Source organism: Nycticebus coucang, chromosome 4 (genome assembly GCF_027406575.1).
Source record: "Nycticebus coucang isolate mNycCou1 chromosome 4, mNycCou1.pri, whole genome shotgun sequence".
Lineage (NCBI taxonomy): Eukaryota > Metazoa > Chordata > Mammalia > Primates > Lorisidae > Nycticebus > Nycticebus coucang.
In genome coordinates, this window is record NC_069783.1 from 126,165,348 (window position 1) to 126,185,094 (window position 19,747).

Here is a 19,747-nt window from a genome sequence, read left to right on the forward strand (position 1 = left end):
GTTCATATCATAGTCCACTGCACACCAGGCAGCTTTTGGTGACCCTCCTCAAAGGTGATTCAGGAAGCAGGGCTGTATTCATCTTAAAATTCTGCCCTCTTGGAGTTCTTTGCCTCTAGCTGTGCAGCAGGGGAGGAAGCAGGGGGAACTCACATTTGTTCTCATCAGCTTTTGTCTGGGTACAGCAAGACCTGGTCTTGGTGGCCCCAACCCAACAATCTGAGAAGCCAAGAGATGGATGGGGCACACATAATTTGGTAAGCAATGACTGCCACAAGTTGTTGGACATGACCACTAAATTCCAGGGCCTACATATCCAAGAAGTATTTTGTTCACTTCACCTAGACTTGCTCTGTCAACTTAGACTCACAAGAGACTGATGAATAAACTCAAATGCAAGTTTATTACTTTACTGCAAGCAAACCAGATTACGCTGATTAGAACATTCAGTCCTTCTTCAAAAATCTATATGGGAAGCCAAAGTTTGGTTAGGAACTGCTTGTTGAGTCTGAAATCATTGCAAAAGGTCAGTGGGATGTGCCTAAAGATTAGTGTGAACAATTTATATTGCAGCCCCTCTGATGTTTTAAAAACAAACACGGAGGGGCGTGATTCAGTACACTCTTCCTTGGCAAGGCTGGAGAAACCTAACACATTCCTGAACCAGAGTCTAGGGATGGAGCCCAGTAGTCTGTGAGTTTCTGTATGTATGATAGAGTCTCTGAGAATTCTGATGGCCAAGTTTAGAAACCACCAAAATAAGAATGTGATGCAATTGAGTAGGCTCACACTTTGCTACGTACAATCACATTCCACACATGTTTTCTGGAGACAACACCCACATCATCCTAACAGAATATGGGTGTTCCCAAAATTACCAGATACTTATTTACTCAGGCGTTAGGAGAATATTCCCACGGTTGCTTCTGCCCCAATTTCCTCCTTAAAGTAACCATCCCACGGTTGGGTATGATCCCAGATCACACCTATAGTGGGCAGTGTGCACAGGGGGATCCTTGTGTTCATTTGCGTTTATATCCCAGGAAGCTTCTCTTGGCAAGGTGCTTGAAAGAAGCTCCAGAAGGCAAAGCATAGTGGATGACTTGGAATCCAGAAGGATTCACTTCGTTGTCAGCAAGTCCCATCTGAAAGAGAGGTCCCCTAACAGTGCACAGAGTGAGCTCTACCCAGAAAACGGCACTCGCCCATCCTTGGGGACAGGCTGTACCTACCACATGCCTTCTAGGTGCTTTACACAATGAATCACACTGAATCCTCCAAACGACCCTGTTAGCATTATCCTCAGTTCACAGATGAAGAAACAGGCCTGCGGAGTGTAAGTAATGTGCTGATGGCATGGCAAGAAAGCAGAGGAGTCAGAGGTGATGACTCCAGCTCCTGGGAAGTCTGACCCATTTCTTGCTCCTCAGGCCGTGGGGGATGACACAGTATGTCCCCTCCCCCAAACCATAGTCGCCATATTTTGCCTTTTAAAGGGAAACTGTACATGCATCCTGCAGTAAACTGGTAGTTAGAATCCAGTTGCAACCTGAAATTCCTGTTATTGTAAACTTTCAGCAGAAAAGTGCCAGCATTCACATTAGCATCCTTCCAACCTAGGAAAGCACGTGCCTGGCCTCTGACTATTAAATGACAAATTTTCCTGTGAGTGGTACATTGGAGGTGGGGAGCTCCCTCTGGTCCTTTTTTTCTTTTTTAGACAGAGTCTCACTTTGTCACCCTGGGCTGAGTGTCGCGACGTCATAGCTCACAGCAACCTCAGACTCTTGGGCTCAAGTGATTCTCTTGCCTCAGTCTCCCAGGTAGCTGGGACTAATCCCTCTGGTTCTTGAAACTGGGTACCAAAAGGAGTTGAGGACAATGCTACCTACCTCACGGGGCCATTAATTTGAGAATTAACTGGTAATGTATACAAAATCCCTTCTGCTTGGCACACTACATTCTAAATAAATGGCAGCCTTTATTGATGTGAGGGGAGAGAGGCAGGCAGAAGGAATCTAACCTGAGCATCTACTAGTTGCAAAGGTTTCAAAATACATATATTTCTGAGATAATCCTCACAGCAGATCAAACTGTTTTACAGGTGAAGAGGTAGATGCTCAGAGGGGTTAGGCAACATGGATCAGGGACATCCAGTGGGGAAGAGGCCTGCAGGGCTTCCTACCCCCACCATCGTCTCCCCAAAGATAATAACTCCTAAGGCTCTACATGCAATGCTTAGACCGTAGTAGGTGCTCAATGGATATTTGATGAGAGAATGAGTAATGGAATATGCCAGGAAAATAAGTCCCAGCTTCATTCAACAAGGCATGGACAGTTTAAAGACACCTATGACTGCCCAAACCAAGTCCCTCTGGGGCAAGGATCATGTTTCAATCATCTGTAGTACCCCAGGAAGGGTCTGGGGAGAGCACTCTGTTCCAGTGGTTCCCTGTGGCTCAGGGCGCCAGGCAGGGGCTTCCTATCTCAGGCTGTCAGTATCTTCAGGCTGCTTATGGCCACCTCCCTGAGTGTCTGGGGCTGCCAGTAGTACTGGGTGGAGTGATGATGGAAATACAGCATGCAGGGCTGGGTTCCGGGCACTTGCACTTGGTGTTAATGCTCTGCTGTCACCATCTTGAAATTCCTACTAAGTCTTGAACAAGAGCTTTGCATTTTGCACTGAGTCCAGCAAATTATGTAGCTGGTCCTGGAAGCATTGAGGGTTTGAGCATAAGACAGCCCTGGGCCCCAATCCCAGCTCTTTACATGCTCAGTGACTTGGGACAAGCGATTTTAATCTCTCTGTATGTCAGTTTCCTCATTTGAAAAATAGGGATAGGCCAGGTGGGGCATGATGGCTCATGCCTGTAATCCCTGCCCTCTGGGCAGCTGAGGTGGGTGGATCTCTTGAGTTCAGGAGTTCGAGACCAACCTGAGCAAGAGCGAGGCTCCCGTCTCTACTACAAACAGAAAAAAAAACAGCCAGGTGCTATGGTGGGTGCCTTTAGTCCCAGCTACTCAGGAAGCTGAGGCAAGAAGATTGATTGAGTCCAAGAGTTTGAAGTTGCTTTGAGGTAAAATGATGCCATGGCACACTCTACACAGGGCAACAGAGTAAGACTCTGCCTCAGAAAAAAAAAAAAACACAAAAAAACAGAAAAGTAGTGATAGCCTCATAGTAGTGTTATAAGGACTAGCACTCGTAATTAGCACAAAGTAAATACACCTGAATTTTGTTCTTCTTGGTTATATAAAGTATTTAGTGGAGGTCTAAGCACAAAGTAATTCCTTAAGAGTAGTTCCCATGATAGTGGGAAGATAGTGGTCAGTCCTCCACGGATCGGCCCCTGCTGTCAGGCAGCTCCTCTTTCACCCTGCATCCTTAACGTCTTTCTGGAGGGCAGAGGGATTTGGGATTTGCACGGGTGTCTTTCCACTCCCCTGCCACTGATCCCATGAGGACATGGGGTCTGCGTCTCTTCAGACACAAACACCATTTGTCCTCAACCTGGGCCTGAGCGGCTTTCCCCAACAAGCCTTTGAGGAGGGGAATAGCATGGGTGGCCTGTGAGTGCGGGCTTGTCCCTGCTGCAATCCAGAGGTACATCCTGTTCTGGCGTTGCCATGGTTCAGCCAAAAATATCTGCCACAACAGACAGCTGGGGCTGGCGGCTGGCAGTAGGCCTGGACAGGCCAGGCACCAGAGGTTGGGCTGGAGAGGGTGCAGGACTGCGGAAGGCCTGTAGCTGGACAATGATCTGGGAAACCTTCCCAGCACCCTGCACACACACATACACACATGGGCACACACTAGCCAGGAGGCGAGTTGGGCTTCCAGGACAAGCAGACTTCTTTATTCCCGATTTTTTTCCTGGAAGTCCTGAGAGAAAATCCCAAGTGCACAGCCCTGGTACCACTGGACCCTCCTGAATTCCCGTCCTCATCTATATCCCACCGGGCCCACAGAACTGCGTGTGGGGCCATCCTGCTCTCAAAACGGAATTCGCTTTCCTGGTGGTTGTTATTGCTGCTGCTTTTCCTAACCAGAAAGTAAAACACAGTCATTGTAACAAAATCACATGATGCTGAGGAGTGACAATAGCTGTGTTTCTGTGGCAGAAGCCAGCCACCTGTGCCACATTACCTCTCATTAACAATACATGCATATCAGGTGCTTAGACCCCTGGCCCATGGTAAGTGCTACACATGTGTCTGCTAAATAAAATAAATGTCAAAGTAATCTGATTTCATAAGACAAGCTGGAGATGCAGGTATTACTAACACATTATCTAAAAGAGGAACGAACTGCTGCTTAGAAAGGTGACATCACACAATGAGTGTCCTGCCTGGATTGGAACGCAGGTTACCCCAACACTAAAGCACTAAGCTCAGAATCTCCCCCTCCCCTCCCTGCTTCATGCTTTTCTGAGTTCTTGAATACCTCTCAGGCTACAGCCCTGACCTCATTCCTGCTGGAGGCCCCAAGGGCCTGGCTGAGGTCACAGTTCTGGCCATAGACCCACAGAGGCGACACCCTGTCTGAGGCCTTTGGGGATTCTTTTTACTGCTTTGGCCTGTGTTCCTGGGCTCTGAGGGTTTGCGGCCTCTTCACCAGTCCTCTCTCAAAGCATGGACTTCCTGCTGCGGGAGCTTGCTGGGATTGTAGCAGTAATCACAGATTACATTTCTCAAGCCACATTGGACAAGGTGGGCTTTGTTACCCCTACTTTCCAGATGAAAAGACTCAGAAGTTAAGTGACTTAGCCACTTAAGATGGCCTAGCCAGAAGGCAGACCGTATTCCAGAGACACCTCTTCCAGGAAGCCATCCCTGACTGCTCCTCCTCTAAACTCTGAAGAGATGGCTATTTAGTCTAAGCACCTTCTGGACATGCTGAATGCTGAGCCCCCTGAGGGAAGGTGCTGGGTCAGCACCTTTATAGTGGTCCACTCTGTGCCTGATATAGTAATGGTCCACAAATATTTGTTGAATGACTAAACAAAGAATATACCAATAGATGAATGAACAAATGATAGGACTGATGTCTTTTCCCCTCTTGGGTCATGAGAGGTTTGGGGGAGTCAGGTAGGCTTGAGTTTTAAACTTTGCTCTCCCAATTCCTGGTTGTGTACCCTTCAGTTGCCTAACCTCTCTGGGCCTTCATCTCCCATCTCACTTCCCATGGTAGATTCACACCCCTACTCCATAATGAGTAATTCACACCTTTTCTTCTCAAGTTGCCACCCCCTTCCCATTCCTACTGCCTTTTAAGTCACAGAGAAAATAGAAACAACCCAAAGAGAACTTTCCTGTGTCCCCATACACTTCTCTCACCCTCCTGCACACACTCGCTTCCCCTTCACTCCACATGGCCTCTCATCTCGGCTTTCCCTGAGCGTTTAGTCCAGTCTCCTTCTGAAAACTATCATTCTCATCTCACATTCCCACTGCCATGGGTTCCACTGGGGTCACCCACAGTGCACAGCGGTAGTCTGGGCCCTAAGGACCACTTCACTTGTTTCTTAGGGCTCCAACTCCAAAAGGCTTTACAGTCAAACTGTTAAGGTTCAAATCTCAGCTCCAAAGCTGACTACCTGTATGACTTTGGACAAATCACTTCCCCTCTCCAGACCTCATTTTCTAGATATTTCACTTCAGGATAACAATAGCACTGATCACTCAGTTGTAGTAAGAATTAAGGGAGATCACTTGTATACTATGACCTCCATAAAGTCTTCCATAAACAAGGGCTTCTATGATTTAGGGTGAGCTCTTGAAGGGCAGGGATGTGTCCCTTTTTTTTTTTTTTTCTGCCAGTTTATGGCTGGGGCTGGGTTTGAACCCGCTACCTCCGGCATATGGGGCCTGTGCCCTACTCCACTGAGCCACAGGTCCTGCCCAGGATGTGTCCTGTTTTTTCTGCCCCAACCTTAAGGCCTCACTCAGAGCCAGGCACACAGTAGGGGCACAGATTGATGAAGGAACCAAGTTTCCCTTTCTGTGGCTGTTGGCCACAGGCCAGGGGAACCAGCACAGGCTCCCAGAATGCCCTTCCCACCCAGGTGACTCACTTGTGCTCATCCATCTCACCTGAGCAGGTGCAGGCAGAGCAGCAGCCCTGTGCTGAGTGTGCTGGGAGCTGGTGGCAGCTGCCCTCCAGGGCAGCTCCCCATGGAGAGTGGGAAGGGGGAAGAGGCCTGGGGAGTGAAAGCCCCTTCAAAGTTAGCCCAGTACCCCCAGGGGACCAAGCTGCTCAGACAGGAGAGCTGGAGAATCAGGCACCAAGCTGCTCAGACAGGAGAGCTGGAGAATCAGGCTTACCAGCACTTCTTGTAGCTGTGTGATTGCGGGCAGGGCACTCCGCCTCTCTGAGCTGCGCTCCCTATATGATGGGGCTGATGATAATGCTGGTAGCCCTATGGGGTTGTTGGGAAGTGGGTGAAGTGTGGAGCACACAGTAAGTGCTCTTCAAATACACTAGTCATTAATACCCCTCAGAGTAGTTGCAGGATAACACTTGTCTTCCGCGGATGGGGAAACTGAGGCCCAGAGAGAGGCAGTGACTTATCCAAGATCACAGAGCCTGTGTCTTGCTGGTTTCAACTCAGCCTCAGCCTTTGGTGCTGCTCAATCCTCAAACAGCTGGCAGGGCTAAGCAGGGGTCTCCCCTGGACTGAGGAGAGAGGTAGATGAACTTCAGCAGAAACAACCTCCTTTGCTGAAGGCCTCCTGGGTGCCAAGCACTTTTGTTTTCTCATAGAATCCGAAAAACACTATTAAAATGGTATTATTATCATCCTCCTCATTTTACCAGTGAGGAAGCCGAGGCTTGGAGACTTACCCCAAGCAGGCAGTGGGAGGAAGGAGGCTGTTCACCCAGCCCCAGATCCGCCTGTTGAATGGAGTAGGAGACAGTGGTCAGTCCAGGGCAGCACAGAGAGTTCTGTGATTTGGGGGTGTCGGTCCCTCTTCCCTACCACTGGCCTAGAGTCTTGTCAGAGGGGGACGCAATGCCAGCAGCTTCTGGGCTTGGAGTGTCATTAGAAACTTCCGAAGAACACAGAGGAGAGAGCCAGAGATCCGTGTCCTCCTCACCCCACCCGCCAGATCTCAGAAACCTCCCAGGGGTGGCAAATGGGCGTGGAAGTGGCTTCTGTGGCCGCGTAGACAGGGCGCTACCCTGTCTGCAGACCTCCGCCTGGCCCCACCGGCCCGAGGCAGACGCCCACCCGGCCTCCTCCCCGGGACCCCGGGGATCTCGCCTTCTCGCCCAGCCCAGGCCTGGAGCCGCGGCGGAGGGTCGTGCGTTGTCTGGAGGAGCTCGCGCGCGGCCAGCACCTCCTGCAAGCCTCTGACCCCGAGGGTCCCAGCGGCCGGCCCTGCGCGCCCGCCAGCCTGCAGGTGCAGCGGCTCCTGTGCGCCCCAAGGGGACATGGGGAGGCGTCTCAGCCTCCAATTCCCTGGCGAAGATAAGCCAGTCGGAAGGTCCAAAGGGACGGCAGAACCTCCCACTGGAAAAAGGTGAGCGCCCCGGGGGGCTCCCTTCCCTCCACTGGACCGCAGATGTGTGGCACAGTTTTCCCAAGGGGAACAGCTGCGGCCTGGCATTCTAAGTATCGCCACCCACGTGACTGGTGACTTCTGGCAAACTCCTGGTCCTCTTCGACCCTCAGTTTCGTTATCCCTACCATCAGGAATTGGACTTTGAGTTTTCATCCTTAAAACTCAAGACGAAGCCCCATTTCGATTGGGGGAAGGGCTCCACCTGTGGGATTATAATGATGGTGCCTGGTCCACATGAGCCAACCACCTTCCCAATGAACTGCTGTTACAGAGCCCCTTCTGGGTTACAATGTCTAATTCTCACCAAAGCCCTCCTGGGGAGATGCTGTTACCCCATTTATTGAAATGAAACTGAGACCATGGTGAGTGCTTTAGAGTTATAGAAAGAGGGTTGTGCCCCCCACCTGACTGATTTCAAAGCCCTGTGTTCTTGCCACTAAAAATGCAGATAATTTCTTGCACTTTCAGAGGGAGTGGCCAGGGGACCTGCTCTTCCTGCCAATTACCAGCCCACAGTTGTCCGCACAGTCCAGCATGTTCTTGGGACACCTTGGGGAATTACCCCTGGAGGGCACGGAGGCCAATGTGGACTCTTATCACTGGTGCAGCCGAGGGCATGACCTTAAGCTTCCAAACAGAACAGAGGAGCTCCTCCCCCACCAAAATTCGACAGACACCCAGGATTTAGGAATTGTGTGGGGAGTGTGGGTGGGAAAGAGTGTTCTGGGCAGAGGGCAGAATTGGTGCAAAGGCCCTGAGGTCTGAGGCAGAGGCAAGCCCTCTGACTCAATAGACTAAGCAGCCAGTGTGATCGGTAGACAGCCAGGTGGGGACAGTGAGCAGGACACAGATGATGCAGGGCTTTGAATGTCATTGTCAAGAACCTGGACTTGATGCTGAGGGTACAGGGGACTCTTGAGGGGTAGTAAACTGTGGAGGGATGTGGTCACTTTTCCCCTCTAGAGCTACACTGTCCAATAGTGTTGCTATTGGCCACGTGGTTTATGTAACTAAATTTTATTTTTTTATTTATTTTTATTTATTTATTTTTTTTTTGGCCAGGGCTGGATTTGAACCCGCCACCTCCGGCATATGGGGCGGCGCCCTACTCCTTTGAGCCACAGGCACCACCCATGTAACTAAATTTTAATAAAACTAAATTAAAAATTCAGTTCCTCAGTGACATGTGCCACATTTGAAGTGCTCAGTAGCTGCCTGTGGCCACCCTATTGGACAGCACAGATAGAGAACATTCCCATCACCACAGAAAGTCCTGTAGACAGTGCCCTGCTAGAGTCACTGAGTGTTCTGGGTGGGATGTGTTTTTCAGAGAAGGAGACAAGTGGCCACCTCTCACATGTCTGTATCTGTAGGGCCCTCCCTCTCCCCCCATCCCTTGCATCTGCATACAGTGAGGATGGGCTCCAGTTATTGAGTGAGAGATACTGGTGGCCAGTGCCTGGCAAGGTCCCTGACACACAGTAGGTGCTCAATAAAAGCTCACTGAATAGATAGATGGCCTATGTCAGAGAGAGATGGTGGGATGGAGTTGAGAGGATGCTGGCAAGAGCACTTCAGAAGTCTAATTGGTGGGCCTTGGTGATACCTTGGTTCTGTCTTGGGCAGCTGAGGGGATGGCAGGGTGTTTCCCTAGATGGGAACCCAGGAGGGAGGTTGGGAGTTGGAACAGGGTTGAGATGTCTATTGAATGGCCACAGAGAAGCCGCTGCCTATTCAGACCTGGAGATAGGGGCCAGGCAGAGAGCTGGGAATGGATGGGATTACAGGAGAGGATGCAGATGCAAGGGACAGAGGGACAGGGAAGGCCCTGCAGATACAGACATGTGAGAGGTGGTCAGAAGAAGCAACAAAGGTGGCAAGTTGCAGTGCTGAAAGTTTCAGTTACAGCAGGTCTGTAAACCAAGACAAGGGAGCTCTGTGTCCAGCCCTAAGAGGTTGCCAGTGATCTTGGATAGAAAAGATTCAGGTGGGAAGGGAGAAAAAACCAAACCAGTAGTGAAGAAGAGGAGACAGCAAATGTCTGCAACTCTTGTTCATTGGTTAAGGGAGCTTGCACCTATAATCCCAGCACTTTGGGAAGCGGAGGCAGGAGGATCACTTGAGACCAGGAGTTAGAGACCAGTCTGGGCAACATATGGAGACCCTGTCTCTGCAAAAAAAGATAGAGAAATTAGCCATCCATGGTGGTGCATGCCTATAGTCCCAGCTACTTGGGAGGCTGAGGCAGAAGGATATCTTGAGCCCAGAAGTTCAAGGCTGCCTTGAGCTATGATGACAGCACTGCACTCCAGCCTGGGCAACAGAACAAGACTCTGTTAAAAAAAAAAAAAAAAAAAATATATATATATATATATCCAGGGGTGGTGCCTGTGGCTCAGTAAGTATGGCGCTGGTCCCATATATAGAGTGTGGTGGGTTCAAACCCAGCCCCGGCCAAACTGCAACAAAAAATGGCCGGGCGTTGTGGTGGGCGCCTGTAGTCCCAGCTACTCGGGAGGCTAAGGCAAGAGAATCGCCTAAGCCCAGGAGTTGGAGATTGCTGTGAGCTGTAATGCCACGGCACTCTACTGAGGATGACAAAATGAGACTCGGTCTCTAAAAAAAAAAAGAAGAAGAAAAATCCAAAAAAACTGTTACTGAAGGGAGACGCAGGAGTAAAGGAAAGAGTTTTTTTCCTCCTTGAGATGGGAAAAATCTGAGTCTGTTCAAAGGTTAACACGAAATTTGTTTGGAGGATTTGGGGGGGTGAGTTTTGTTTAAGGGAAAGAGTGGTTAATAAATGGTGTTTGTAACATGCTTGAGAGTGTGCACTCAACCTTGCAGCTGTTCTTCTGAACATCCCAGTGAGAGAGATTCATATCATTTATCCCTCATTCAGAGATGGAGAAACTGAGGCCCAGAGTGGTTCAGTAGTTTCCCCACAGTCACACTGGGCACCTTTTCCTAAAGTGCATAAAGGTTCAGTCTAAGCCAGCAGGATCTGAGCTTGAATCTGGCTCCTTGGGCTCTGCCCTCAGGTATATGCTCATGTTCCCTCCTTTCTGGACAGACCACAAAGTCATTAAAAAAAAATACCAAAATTCCCCATTATTCCTCTGGAATAATGTAGCCAGAGAGAATGAATAAGAGATACTGCTCATGGTACCACATGGTATTTCCAAATTTACAACACTCACATCCTTCCCTCCCTCGTTCCCCAATATGATGTCTTGTGAATCTACAATAGGATAATAATATGACTGTGGTGACCATTTATTATGCCACTTACTCTGCTAAGCATTTAAATGTTATCTCATTAACTCTCACAGCAACCATGAGAAGTAGGCCCTGTGAATTTCCTCATTTTTTTATTATTAAATCATAGCTGTGTACATTAATGCAATCATGGGGCACCATACACTGGTTTTATATACAATTTGAAATATTTTCATTGCACTGGTTAACATGGCCTTCCTGGCATTTTCTTTTTTTTTTTTTTCTTCCTGGCATTTTCTTAGTTATTGCGTTAAGACATTTATATTCTACATTTACTAAGTTTTACATGTACCCTTGTAAGATGCACCGTAGGTGTGGTCCCACCAATTACCCTCTGTCCACCCATACTCCCCCTTCCCTCCCCTCCCTCTCCCCCTTCTCCCTATTCTTAGGTTATAACTGGGTTATAGCTTTCATATGAAAGCTATAAATTAGTTTCATAAGTAGGGCTGAGTACATTGGATATTTTTTCTTTCATTCTTGAGATACTTTACTAAGAAGCATATGTTCCAGCTCCATCTATGTAAACATGAAAGAGGTAAAGTCTCCATCTTTCTTTAAGGCTGCATAATATTCCATGGTGTGTACATATACCACAATTTATTAATCCATTCGTGGATCTATGGGCACTTGGGCTTCTTCCATGACTTAGCAATTATGAATTGGGCTGCAATAAGTATTCTGGTACAAATATCTTTGTTATGGGCGGCGCCTGTGGCTCAACGGGTAGGGCGCCGGTCCCCATATGCCGGAGGTGGCGGGTTCAAGCCCAGCCCCGGCCAAAAAAAAAAAAAAACAAATATCTTTGTTATGATGTGATTTTTGGCCTTTTGGATATATACCTAGTAGAGGAATTGTAGGATTGAATGGCAGATCTATTTTTAGATCTCTGAGTGTTCTCCAAACATCTTTCCAAAAGGAATGTATTAGTTTGCATTCCCACCAGCAATGTAGAAGTGTTCCCTTTTCTCCACATCCATGCCAACATCTCTGGTTTGGGGATTTTGTGACATGGGCTAATCTTACTGGAGTTAGATGATATCTCAAAGTGGTTTTGATTTGTATTTCTCTGATGATTAAGGATGATGAGTATTTTTTTTATGTCTGTAGGCTGTGTGCCTGTCTTCTTCAGAGAAGTTTCTCTTCAAGTCCCTTGCCCAGCCTGAGATGGGATCACTTGTTCTTTTCTTGCTAATATGTTTGAGTTCTCTGTGGATTCTGGTTTGAATTTCCTCATTTTAAGATTAAAAAAAAAAAAAAAAACATGGAAGTACAGAGAGGTGAAGTGATTTTAGGGCCACAAAGCACATCTTTGGCAGAGATGGAAGTCAGAACAGATTCTGTCTATCACCAAAACTAATGCCTGTCTGTCACATTGCTTTAGGGTTATAAATTAGAGCAGAAAGGCTTGTTCTTTTTTTTCTGTCACATCTGACTTGATGACTGAAGTAGGAGGAAAAGTAGCACCCAACTCTGACCTGATCAGCCTCTTTTCCCATAAGGATGAATTTGTCGCAGGCTGCAGGAAAGGATGCCATTGGGTCTGCAGGGACTGCAACAATCTGGCTAGAAGAATTCTTTATCTTCATCCACACAAAGATTTTTGAGAACTACAAACCTTAGGGAAATAGCTACACGTGGGGCCATATATTTCTTTCAGAAATGTTCTCAGTTTTCTGTTGGATTCCGTGGATAATTAATATGTTGGGGTCAAGAAACTAGCTAGTCACTTCCTATTGAACTAGGGGAGGGGGCAAGGATGAATGTCTCTTTATAATGGATGAGTATTCCAGCCTTTCCTTTCCTTGGGTACTCAGTATGCTAATTGGTGTAGGTGACAGAGAGGATTAGAGAGGTGGATGAGAGTCATTCCTGCCATTTAGCTGGGCACTCTACTGCCTGGAATCAAGCCCCATGGGTGGCTGCTAAGCTTCTGGTTTGAAAAGACACAGCCTGGTTGAAGAGGTATTTTAGCCACGTGAGTACTTAGCAGCCAAATCACTCAGCTTTGGTTTTCTAGGGGGTTAAGAAGAAAGCAACCCTGTCCAGATAGATTTTTAAATAAGAACCCACCTTTTTCCCTCCTTCACTTGGTCCCACAATGGAGGCTCCGTTTTCCACTCATACTACTCAACTGCATGCTCATACACCAAAATAACCATTGCTCAAAGTGTGGTGATGTCTCCTTGTCCTTTCTCTGGGCTTCTGCACATTTTATCTATGATACCATTGTGTAGCTGTACAGGAGTGAACTCAGCCAATCTCATATAGCTGGAGCTGTAAATGGTTTCTTTGTTCTTACTATTATAAATAATACTGTAATTATCATCTTTGTACCTAAAATATTTGTAGCACCTACCATCTTTTTGTAGGCCAGATTTTCAGAATTGGCAACGTACCTCCAAAATGGCCTCCAACATTATCCAGGCCTTCTAATTTCCATGCCTGCTATGGGCTGAATGTTTGTGTCTTTCCTATTATTATTATTATTATTATTATTTTTTGTAGAGACAGAGTTTCACTTTATTGCCCTCGGTAGAGTGCCGTGGCGTCACACAGCTCACAGCAACCTCCAACTCCTGGGCTTACGCGATTCTCTTGCCTCAGCCTCCCGAGCAGCTGGGACTATAGGCGCCCGCCACAACGCCCGGCTATTTTTTTGTTGCAGTTTGGCTGGGGCTGGGTTTGAACCCGCCACCCTCGGTATATGGGGCCGGCGCCCTGCTCACTGAGCCACAGGCGCCGCCCTATTATTATTTTTTTTTTTTTTGTAGAGACAGAGTCTCACTTTATGGCCCTTGGTAGAGTGCGGTGGCCTCACACGGCTCACAGCAACCTCCAACTCCTGGGCTTAAGCGATTCTCTTGCCTCAGCCTCCCGAGCAGCTGGGACTACAGGCGCTCGCCACAATGCCTGGCTATTTTTTGGTTGCAGTTTGGCCGGGGCAGGGTTTGAACCCGCCACCCTCGGTATATGGGGCCGGCGCCTTACCGACTGAGACACAGGCGCCTCCCTTTCCTATTATTTTTTTAGAGACAGTGTCTCACTCTGTCACCCAGGCTAGAGTGCAGGGCACGATCATAGTTCACTATAGTGTCAAATTCCCAGGCTCAAATAATCCCCCCACCTTAGGGTCCCCTGGACTACAGGTATGCACCACTGTGCCTGGCTTAACTTTTTACTTTTATTTTTTTAGAGATGGCGTCTCCCAGTGTTGCCCAGGCTGGTCTCGAACTCCTGCCTCAAGCAATGCTCCCACCTCAGCCTCCCAAGTTGCTAGGATTACAGGCTCTATCTCCCTTAATTGAACCCCCTAACCCTCAATGTGATGGATTTAGAGGTAATTAGGTTTAGATGAGCCCCTATGATGACATTAGTGCCCTTATAAGAAGCAAACGAGACCAGAGCCCTTTTTTTCTGTACTACCTGAGGGTACAGTAAGAACGCAACCGTCTGTAAACTGACCATGCATCACAAACTGACCATGCTGGCACACTGATCTCATACTTTCATCCTCCAAGACTGTGAAAGATAAATTTCTGTAAAGCCAAACAGAGGCAGCAGATAGTTGTGTTAGTCTTTTATAGCAGCTCCAAGTCACTAACATAATGCTTTTGTGTAGTTGCCTTCCACACTGAATCAGTGGCAGAAGCAACAGCGTGTGACTTTCAAGGCTGCATCAAAAAGGGCATTACAACTTCGTTTTCCCTCGGTCTCTTGAATCTCTCAATCTGAGAGAAGCCAGCCACCATGTCATGAGGACACTCAAGTAGCCTGCAGAGAACAACTGAGGCCTCCCACCAACAGCCAGTACTACCCTGTTTCCCCCAAAATAAGACATCCTCCGAAAATAAGACCCACTTACAGGAAAGATAAGACATCCCCTGAAAATAAGACCTAGCGCATCTTTGGGAGCACACCTTAAAATAAGACACTGTCTTATTTTCGGGAAAACAGGGTAGCTTGTAAGCCACGTGGGTGAACCACCTTGGAGGTGGAAGTAGAGTCTGGGTCAAGACTTCATCTGGCTGTACCAGGCAGGGAGACTGCTCCCAAACTCCTAACCACAAGACATGAGAGATGATAAGTGATTTTGGTGTTTTAAACCAATATGTTCCAGGTGATTTGTTTTACAGTAATAGATAGCTAATATTATTAATGATAATGCTGAATCAAAAGCCAGCATTCTTAAGATGCATGATCTAGAATGCCATTTTTCTTCCCTCTTCATGTCACCAGATTGTCAGTTATTATTCCGACATGGAATTGGCTTGCATGATCTAAGGTAGTAGTCTCCAAACATTTTGGCACCAGGGACTGGTTTATGGAAGACAATTTTTCCACAGATCAGAGATTGATGCGGTGGGGATGGTTTCAGCATTAATCTCTACCTCAGATCATCAGGCATTAGGTTCTCATAAGAAGTGTACAACCTAGACTGTGTAGTTTACAGTAGGGTTCCTGCTCCTATGAGAATTTAATGCTGCTGCTGACCTATCAGGAGGCGGAGCTTACACCATGATGTGAGTGATGGGGAACGGCTGTAAATACAGATGAAGCTTTGCTCATTTGCCTGCTACTCACCTCCTGCTGTGCAGCCCAGTTCCTAATAGGCCACCGGCCAGTACATGGCCTGGGAGTTGGGAACTACAGATCTAAGGTGGTCTCCTGATAGGATCTCTTATCAGCTCTGGAGATGAGGAATGTGTTTGCAAAGCCCCACATGTGACCAACAGCCCTTTCTATGCTGTTCCTGCAGGAAGACTGGTTTTTGATTTGTGACCGTGAACGCTTCCAGGATGGTATGTTCACAACTTGTTACTTATACCCAGCTAAGCTATCTAGTAGCCCAAGCCAACTACCAGAGAAAGCCCAGCCTAAATTAATTGCTCCTTTCTCTGGATTCTCAAAAGCTTTCTAAGGAGTGTAAGTAAAAACATCTGCCTGTGAAAGAATACTTCACAGAGGCTCTGCAACTGGAATAAGGGTTATGGTGAGGAAGTCAAGGTACATTTCTATGGCTCACATACCCCAAACTTGATATACAAACCCAGGAACCTGCATGGACACTTGGAGACATCTCGGGCTCCTGTCATCTAATCATTAATATGATCAGTAAAGGTTGATTTAGCATCCTGGACACTGCTGAGCTTCGGGAAAATTCAAAGGAATGGAAGTCATAGTGTTATCTGTGCTTGAGGTTGTTCACATCTTGGGCTCCTCTCATCTAATTATTAATATGATCAGTAAAGGTTGATTTAGCATCCTAGACACTGCTGAGCTCCGGGAAAATTCAAAGGAATGGAAGTCACAGTGTTATTTGTGCTTGAGGTTGTTCACAGAGGCAGTAGATGGAGTAAAAAGTTTACAGATATAGTTTGAACTAGGTTCAAATCCAAGCTGAATCACCTACAACCTGTGTGACCTTAGTTAGGTTTTTTTGACCTCTCTGAGACTTAGAAAAGGATAATATGAGTTCCTATTTATTTGGGTTTTTTTTTTTTTTTTGAGACAGAGTCTGGCTCTGTTCCCCTGGGTAGAGTGCCATAGTGTCACAGCTCACAGCAACCTCAAACTCTTGGGCTCAAGCAATCCTCCTTCCTCAGCCTCCCAAGTAGCTGGGACTATAGCACCTGCCGCAATGCCTGGCTAGTTTTTCTATTTTTAGTAGAGACAGCATCTCACTCTTGCTCAGGCTGGTCTCAAACTCCTGAGCTTAAGAGATCCATCTGCCTCCGTCTCCCAGAGCACTAGGATTACAGGCATGAGTTAGCCAGGGGATATTTTGAGGAGTAAGTAAGATACACACGTGAAACACTTAGTAACAGGCCTAGAGCATGGCATGTATTCAATAATTGCTGAGTTTATTATTGATAGCAGTAAAATGTCCCAGGGTGCCTGGCACGGGCTCACGTGACAAAATTAGACACACCTGTATTTGAATCCCAGCCATGTGCTGTGTATCAAATGACTTCACCACTCTGAGCCTGTTTCTTCATCTATAGGATAGGTCTAATCAAAGTACCTTGTTGGGGTCATTGTGCAGATTAAATGGATCATGCATGCCCATGGCTAGTCAGCATACAGGAGACCCACATACATGGGAGCTATGTCTATGAGTAGGGAAGATGACCAGAAAGCAATACATTATAATAGGCATCATACCAAAGGTATTTACACAGGTTTTGAGACCTGGGTGTGATCTCTGAGAAATAAGCCTGCAATCCATGTGTGTACTGGTACTTTAAAGAGCAAGTCTTTATTTGACTCTGAGGCAGGAGCTCTGACCCACAAAGGCAGGGTGGGTTGACAGATAGTCCCAGAACTTCCAGGAGTGATGGGTTTGTGATTTAGAGTCTTTCAGACCAGGATCCAAAATTCTACCACTGACTTAGCTAAGTCAGTGAAATTTATCAATGAAGTCACCTGTTTGAACCTCAGGGTCCTTATCTGTATAATAGTGATGATGGTGACAGCCAGCCTGCACCAAGTGCCTGCTGTGTGCCAGATCTCATTTTAATTAATTCACATCCATTAATACCCTTGGTCTTCCAAATAGCCCCATGCGGTAGCAGCTATTGTCACATCCCCATTTACAGATGACACAGGTGCTGCACAGGGAAGTCAGAGCTCTCCCTAGAAAATATTCAAGTCAGGATTTAAACCCAGGCATTCTGAGTCCTCAGCCAGTGCTCTTAACTTTTAACTCTGCAGCTTTATATCCACATGGTGGGGTTTGGGGAGGATAAAGCCAGACAACACATTGAAGTAAGTGCCTGCAACATAGGCATGCTCAGTAATGGGAGCCGCTGGGTGTTTTTTGCTGTTCTTGTTCTGTCTCATCCAAGGAAAATGTTTCTTCATTCACATATATTTTGGAAACCTCATATGTCCATGGCCCTCCTGTTGGCCATCAAATAGACAGAGCAGATGGCCAGGACACAGTGGAGGCTGCTGAGCCCTTGAGGGTTCCCAGTGATCTCTGGGAGGCTGCATCCTCTGGCTCACCATGTGGGTCTCCACTCTGTGCACCAGGCTGGGTGGGTCTTCACGGAGCTTCTGAGCAGCTGATTACAGGTCTGATGGGCTAATGAGGTGAAGGTCATGGCCTAGGTCTCACAGCAGCCCCCTGAGCTGAGGGGTCAGCATGGCTTTCACACTGTCAGCTGTCTCATCCATTCTTGGCCCTACTGCAGGAGGCTGGAGATGGCAGAGGGGACCTTACTACATGATATAGGGAGAGACACTGAGTTTGGCTCTGTGGTCTTGGGCAAGCTTTAATAAGCCTCAGTTTCCTCATCTGTAGAGTAGGAGGATAAGGTCTTTGTCTCAGTTATCTATTGATGTGTTATAAACTATCTCAAGGTGTTTGCAGCTTAAAACAATAGCATTAATGTAGCTCAGCATTCAGGGGCTGGCTTGGCTGTGGGTTTGCTCTTGCATCTATATGACCTGGAAGGCTGCCCATCCATCATGGCTGGATGGTCTGGGGCAGCCTTCTTACATGGCTGTTTTAGCAGCTAGTGGCTGGGGTGACAGAGTATGACGGGGCCGGGGCACTCTCATCCTCCTGCAGGATCACCTGAGCTGCTTCACTTGGTGGCCAGCTTTGAAATGCAGCCAGAGAGAGCCAGCTCCACCTGCAAGCTCTCTTTAGCCTCTGTCACATTTGCAGATATCCCATTGGCCAAGGTATGTCACCTGGCCAAGGCCAGAGTCAGGGTGGAAGGCAACATCACATGCATGGCTACAAAGAGTATTGCAGTATATCACAGGCTGAGATTTTGGGACAAGTAAATGAAAAATGATAGGGCTCTGAGTAATCATAAAAATAAGAGCAAACATTTATTGGCCCATAGAAGGTGGTCAAACATGTTATATGAACAATATTCACTTTCCAGATGAAGAACTGTGATTCAAAGAGGTTGAGTAACTTATCCAGGGTCACACCTCTAATTAGTAGCAGAGCTGGAATTTGCTCCTAGGGCTGTCTGATTCCAAAGTTTATCTTTCTGGCAAACCCTCTGTTCCTTCCCAGCACATATACTTCAATTTCAACATCAGTAGGGATTGATAGACACTTCTACCTGGGTTGCAAGCCCAGTTTCTCAACATCCCACCGTGAAGGTCTGGCTTTATTTGAAAGAAGCCAGCTGACTCTTTTGCTTGTCATCTATATTCCAGTATTGAGCACACTCACACGAGTAGAAACCAGAGGGCATTTGTTTGAATAAAAGAAATTGCTACCAATTCCAATAGGAATTTATGTATGCATGAAAACACAGAGGGAGAGCTGCTTGGATCCCATGTTGCAAGTACTAGTTCCTTCCTGTTTCTAACAACTTTGGTGGCAAGAATAGACACTCTGTGTTTCCCAGCAGAAGTTATCCCATCTCAGCTTTCCTTTGGGGGAAAAAGAAAACATTTTCTCACCTCTTAAAAAAGGAGGTGATACTTCATATGGGGAGAGAACAGATGATCTTCTACTTAATTGTTCCATTGAGCAACACAACAGCTGCTGGGGCAAAACCTATAAAGGCAAAGGGAACAGATTTCTAATGACCTGAATGAGGAGGTTGTGTGTCCCTAGGGCTCATGTATGGTGTGATTCATCCAGGTAAGTTCAGGGATTCTCCATTCTGCAGGGGAGCTTGTCCTTGGGGTTCTGCCCCAGATGTGAAGCTGTAGTGGGACCATAAGGCTTGTTAACTTGGTTCCTCAACTTGTTTGTTTATACCTGAAAATTTCCATGATCAAAACAACAACACGACATAGCAATAACTCAGTTGCTATGGGTGTGGGGAAGGGAAGAGTGCAGGCTCTAAAGTCAGAAACACCACGTGATTCCTGATCCCTCATTCTGCAAAAAGGTAGCAATATAATCTCAAGTTTCTTCTGCTCTGGA

At 47.2% G+C, this 19,747-nt stretch overlaps 1 long non-coding RNA gene across 2 annotated transcripts in view; it reads right to left on the reverse strand.

Moving 5' to 3' along the window:
- The window catches only part of LOC128584115 (uncharacterized), a 42,435-nt gene extending 23,063 nt beyond the window's left edge, over positions 1 to 19,372 (reverse strand). Inside the window, exon 1 of one of the 2 annotated variants that reach the window (XR_008379633.1) lies at positions 19,276 to 19,372. This is a non-coding gene — a long non-coding RNA (uncharacterized LOC128584115). Of the gene's footprint in view, positions 1 to 6,844; positions 7,215 to 19,275 lie in introns of those variants that run through there. The other variant, XR_008379632.1, reaches the window with a different exon arrangement.
- Positions 19,373 to 19,747: the final 375 nt, after the last annotated feature.